Genomic DNA, 6,495 nt, shown 5'->3' on the forward strand with positions numbered 1-6,495 from the left:
CATCATCATCATCATTTAACATCTGTTTTCCATGCTGGCATGGATTGGATGATTCGACTGGGGTCTGGGAAGCCAGGAGGCTGCTCCAGTCTGATCTGGCAGTGTTTCTACAGCTGGATGCCCTTCCTAACGCCAACCACTCAAAGAGTGTAGTGGGTGCTTTTTACATACTACCGGCCCAGGGGCCAGAGGAGGCTGGCAATGGCCATGATCGGTTGGTGCTTTTTATGTGCCACTGGCACAGAAGCCAGTCAAGGCAGTGCTGGCATTGGCCACGTTCGGATGGTGCTTTTTATGTGCTACCAGCACAGGGTTCACAACTACAATTTCCATTTGATTTTCATGTTGATGTATTTGACTCAATAGGTTTCCTCAAGCACAGCATGTTGCCCTACGATCCAAGGTACTTTTGAGTGGGCTGGGGCTGGTTATGCAAAACTGGTGTAGGATACAGCTGTGAACTCACTTTATTTACCAGGTCTTTGCAGTCACAACATATCTTCACAGGTCTTGGTCTTTCGTCATTGCCAAGCAAGGTAGAACAAGAAGCTGGCCTAGTCCCCTACTAACATGAAAAATGGGTGATATTTTAAAAGAACAGTTGAATTTATGGAGAAGTAAATAAGAGTAAGCAAGATCAAAGCAATCCTATTTTTCAAGCTATTAGCTTAACGAATCGTTGTGTGTGTGTATGTATACATACGCACACAGACAACAGGCTTTCAGTTTCTATCTACCAAATCCACTCAGAATGTAAAGAACCAGTCCCATCCGATGCTCTACTGGACAAATACCGCATATATTAATCCAGGAAGGATGAAAGATGAAGTTGACCTTGGTGAGATTTGAACTCGACATAAGGGGCTGGAATAAATACTACAAAACATTCATCCAATGCCCTAACCCCTCTTCCAACTCAGTCTTAAAATGAGCCAAGGATGGGGGCCTTATATGTGGTTAAACAACTGAACTGTTGAAAAATAACAGGATGCATGAGTGCATTCCATCTGATAAACCTAGTCAGCACTGCTTGTTGCATGGTCAGGCCATCAGCAGCTAAAATTCGTCTAGAAGAGCAGATGAACCCAGCAAGGAATCAACAGTTACCCTTCAAACTTGCAGCTATAGGAGGGAGAGGGAAGGGGAAGTAAGGGTTCTGAATCCAGTATGGATGACTTTCTTGGCAACTCTTTCATTGAGTTGGTTCTCTCCTGCAGATGTACAAACCTTTTCTTTTCTCAGACCCAACAAAACCAAGATGAAAAAAGTATTTTAATAAATGTGGAAATCTCTCAAAGTGGTTTAGCTTTTTCATGTTCAAATGAGCCAGATATTCTTGCCTCTGACATCTACCCTACAACGTCCTTCTGAAAATAAACAATCCCATTATGAAAATTTCAAAGCTACAAGATAATGCATGATTAATTAAAAACAATGTGAATAAATAAGCATCATGTTTGACAGAGAAATCTGACTATCAAATGGTTAAAGTGGTTAATTTTTTCCAAGTAAATAAATAGATTGATAGATCACATATATAACGTGGCTCGCTACCTTAAATATACAGTCATGCATAGAAAATCTCTTAGTCACCACTAATGTTCTCTGTGGTCCCACCCACTTATACTCTGTATTATCACTGGTTCTACCATCAGCTCTTGTTACAAAATTTATCTCCTATCTTCAACAAGCTATTGAAGCAGATTATCACCCTCAGTCGTTATCTATTAATTACACTACTGCAAGTAATACACTTCCTATTATTTTACTGATATCATGCTCCATTTCTTATGTATTCATTCATGAAACTACCTGTATAATACTGCCTTCCCACCCGTTTCCTTTCAGTGTCACGATAGATAATTTGATAAAGCCATGCCCATACTTTAGCTCTGGCCTCCTACCCTATATATGGACTGATACACAGTTTGTAGTTGCAAGGTTAAACTGATTGATTACTGTTACACACAAAGCTCTACCATATATGTAATCTTTTTTTTTTCTTGCAAATATTGAAGATGACTGAAATAGTGGCTGACTCAACTCTATCTAAACACTGATACTTTATTGTTGAGTTCACACTATCTTTTGGAGCTTTGTTCTTACTTAAAAGAGACCATTGTAACCTCAGCAGTCTTAATATAACTAAGACAGCATAATGATAGTTAATTTTGTTTTGAGGGTAAAAAAAACTTAGGCTTTTATGCATTGTTAACCATCTACAAGTATAGATTACTTTAAAGTTGTTTCCGCAACTGAATTGCTGTACTCTTTGTCATTTAACATCCATTTTCCATGTTGGCATAGGTTGGACGATTTGACAGGAGCTGGCAAGCCAGAAGACTGCACCAGGCTTCACTGTCTGGTTTGTCATGGTTTTTATGGCAGGATGCCCTTCCTCATGCCAACCACCTAACAGAATGGCCTGGGTGCTTTTTATGTGGCACCAACACCAGCAAGGTCTGCTTTGGCATGGTTTTACAGTTGGATAAGCTTTCAAACACCAACCGCTTTTCAGTTTTGGCTGGATATCATCATCATCATTGTCAGCATCGTTTAATGTCTGCCTTCCATGCTGGCATGGGTGGAACGGTTTCACAGGAGATGGCCAGGCAGAATCTTGCACCAGAATTCTGTGACTGCTTTGACCGGATTTTTACTGCTGGATGCCCTTCCTACCATCAACCACTCAGTAAAGTGGACTTATATGGTGTGAAAATTGTTAGCAATACAAAGATGAGGAGGTATTATGTTTATGCTCAAGAAAAATAGGAAGAAAAGTCTTCTACGTTTGGAGCATACATTCTTCTAAAGAGAGAATAGATAAGGAGAGAAAAGATCAAACATGTCTCAGTGAGACAGTCACTGCAGTAGGATGATAAAGGAACACATGGAAAGCAGGAAGAAATGCACAAAGGATGTGGACATGTTCATCCTTCATCAATTATCAACCAAAAATCATCATAATTCCGGTGCCTTATTGACAGAAAGGAAGAATAGAAAATAAATGGAGAGAGAATGAAAAAGCTTGTAGATTTAAGCGATCCAGCATGGCCAATCAAAAACAGTAAAATAAGTACCAGTTGAGTTCTGGGGTTGGCCTTGTTCCAGAATTTGAAACCAATATATAGATAGTTGGGAAAATGCCATTTCTTGCATATACCGTTTCACACATTTTATGAAAGAAGGTAGTGATACAGTTACTAATATATGGATAATAAAACAAATAGACGTTCAATCATCATGACAATCACTTGCTCTAAGGCATAAGCGTTAAGCCATCAAATAAACAGAAAGAGAGAGAGAGTCAAACTAATGCTACACACACACACACACACACGTGAATGCTAATGGCATGCACTCATATATACATAACCATATAGTCAAAAGCGTTCAAGCTCTGCTCAGGTAGTGTGTGTATATATATATATATATATATATATATATATATATATATATATATATATATATATATATATAATGTACACACAAGACCACATTACATAATGTAGCATTTCTCTTTTAGGACAGTAAGATGTCATTTTAAGAGAGAATTGACTGCTATCTCTAGTGGATCGAAGGACGGCGTACAAATTTCCTCGTCTGCTCGAGGATTGTTTAATGCCTTTTCGGTGATTGCTAATTTGTAATCGGAAATTCCCCAAAAATTACCATACTGTAGTATTTATTAAAGTAAAATTATTTTCTTCAAGGCTTTATTGGTTTTATTTAGTATTTACTATTTCTATAACTTCGCAATTCAAGTTGCTTTCGGGCCTTGTGTGAATTTTAAAATACGCACGCACGTACACACAAGCTATGCAAGCACTTGGTAAACGAGATTTGTGAATGGGTGCAGTCAGTTTAATTTACGCAACAATCCTGTATTTATTTTCATTATTCAACTACCACTCCTTGATTTTTACAAGTACTGCATGCATCTAGGCTATCATAATTACAAAATTCACTAACAACTTCACTTTATTTACACCAGTCTAAATACTTGAACGACACAACTTCTCAATCTTTCCCCACTATCAGCTCCTCATTAAAAAAAATTCTAAGAAATCTCCACATAGTCGTTCAGCCTGCTGGAAATATCAGTCAACTATTCATCAAACGGCACTTTTAAAAAATCTTTTTTTAATCACATATTCATTTTAAAAAGGAACAAATACTCATTGATACACTGTCTGAAAAATAAATAAATAAAAATAGACGGAATCGTCAAACGCCGAATCGCCTTTGATCATCAGGTACACTCGAACAGGTCAAGTTTTCGAGCTAACAAGATAGTCTTTGCACAGCTATTCAACCTACTAGAAATAGCAACTAAATCCCACAGAAGTCACACTACGCTATCTTAACTAAATAAAGATATGTTGAACAACATAGTTCCTGATACACAAAAAAAAAAAAATGCGATGGACACTGTTGGAACTTTCGATGTAGGATAAATTGCTTTGCATTATTTAATTACGACTACATTCGGAGTTCAAATCTTGCCGAAGTCAATTTTGTCTTTCATCTTTGAGGAGTTTTATAAAATAAAGTACCAGTGAAGAACTGGATCGATGTAATATTCCTATAATATATTCCAGTTATGAATGAAATTATAAAAGATCAAGCATTGACTTAGGGTTAAAGAATGGTTGAAGTTGTTATTAAATGAATTTGCTTTCTGTTGTCTGCTTAATAATTTGAAGGAAATACCTTCACTAAGAATGTAAATTTTAATGTAACTTCAAGCTGATTAACTTCACATGCCCGAAGCAAAATATATCGGTTATTCGGTCACAGCTCTTTTACTATAACTGCAGAGTATGTTTGGTTTTTGTATTTTGAGAAGGAAGGGAGGGGGAAGAAGAACAGCTCTGGGAATTGCGTAGACACAAGAAGACTACATCGAAACGCTTGTGCACTGATTCGTTCGTTGACACAACGGTTTGGTTTCAAATGGCGATAGGACCGACTTTGTCCATTAGGGGTGTGACATGAATGAAATAAGTTATTGTTATTAAACCGATACCACTAGCTATCACCATTTGTTAGGAAATCACTTTGAGGGTCACTCCATAATAATTTTTTTTTTTTCGGAACAGCTTTTTGTCTCATGTTATTATTAATAATCTTGCCAAATGCTATTCTAGTTGTAGTTAGTGAATAGCAAATTCAGAGCCGTCTATTGGATCCTAAGTACTTTCTTTCAACTCGATATTCACATTTCATTGCAAATGAGTCAACTCGCTACTGTCTATTGTTCAGCCCAGGCTGAACAAACCTTTGACCAAAAGCATTTCAACCATGAAATATGAAACACCTATCTAGTATTACATTGACTCATGTGTCTGTTTCTTTCTTTAAAAAAAAATATAGAATACGATTTTAAAGAATTTAGTTGCTATTTCTAGCAAGGAGGAGGGCTAGCAGAATCTTAGGTATGGCACTATATTCTGAATTCAAATCCCGCTGAGGTTTTCTTTCCTTTTTTTTTGTTTTTCTTTCTTTCTGGGGTCGATAGAGTACAGTCAAGTACTAGAGTCGATTTAATCCTATAAAGTATCCTAAGTGTGAATGGAATCATAATAGAAGGCCGAACAACTGCGTGTATTTTACACGTGTGCAGTCAAATAGGATAAGATGTCAGGGTGGATCCCATGAGACATGTGCAAGGAGAGACAAAAGTGAAAGGGCGATTAGCGTAGGCCGTTTATTGCCAGAGAGTTGAATAAGAGGTCAGACGGGTTTATAATGTCTGTAAGTAACTAATATTGTCAATGATGATTATGAAAACATCATCGACAGCAGAACATAAAACACCGATGCTGACTTCTTGTGTTGGTAAGCAACGTGCTTGTTTTGAGACATGAGTCATGCTGGTGTTGTGACGTCAACAGACGGAAATTTGTCCGTCGAAATCGCTTTTACTTCCGCAACAATCAAATGAAAACATTTAGCTTGGATGTCATCAGAACTCTATATAGAATTGTAGTTACGTAGTATCTCTATATCAACATTATAATTCTAAAAAAGAGAAGATTAAGATTCCAGTATGTGCACTACTTTTGTGAGTATAGCATCCTTTATATAATATCAACCAGAATCAAAATATACAGAGAGCTTTTAATAAACAAGCGAAAGCTATTAAAAATATCGTTAACTTTCCGCTTAAAATAATGGAAACAGCATCGACTTAGTGATGGTAACAATATACTAAGAATAACCCAGAAAAGTAGCAGCAACAGTGTGTGGCAGTCTTTCTACATCAATGTGTTGCCAGACGGAAGGACCAAAATAAACAATAAAGAATGTTTAAAGAAATAAATAAATTCTTGAAACGTAAAGCAGTATCAACACGAAGCATGAAAATATCGGAATTTCTCTTCACTGCATCACATTTTCTCATTACCACACTTTGCGAGGAAGCCTCCACGGAGTCAGTCGACCTACTTGAAATATCAGCCAAACCTCCCTCAAATCACCCCATATCTTTAA

The sequence above is a fragment of the Octopus bimaculoides genome, chromosome 17 (assembly GCF_001194135.2).
Source record: "Octopus bimaculoides isolate UCB-OBI-ISO-001 chromosome 17, ASM119413v2, whole genome shotgun sequence".
NCBI classification, from domain to species: domain Eukaryota; kingdom Metazoa; phylum Mollusca; class Cephalopoda; order Octopoda; family Octopodidae; genus Octopus; species Octopus bimaculoides.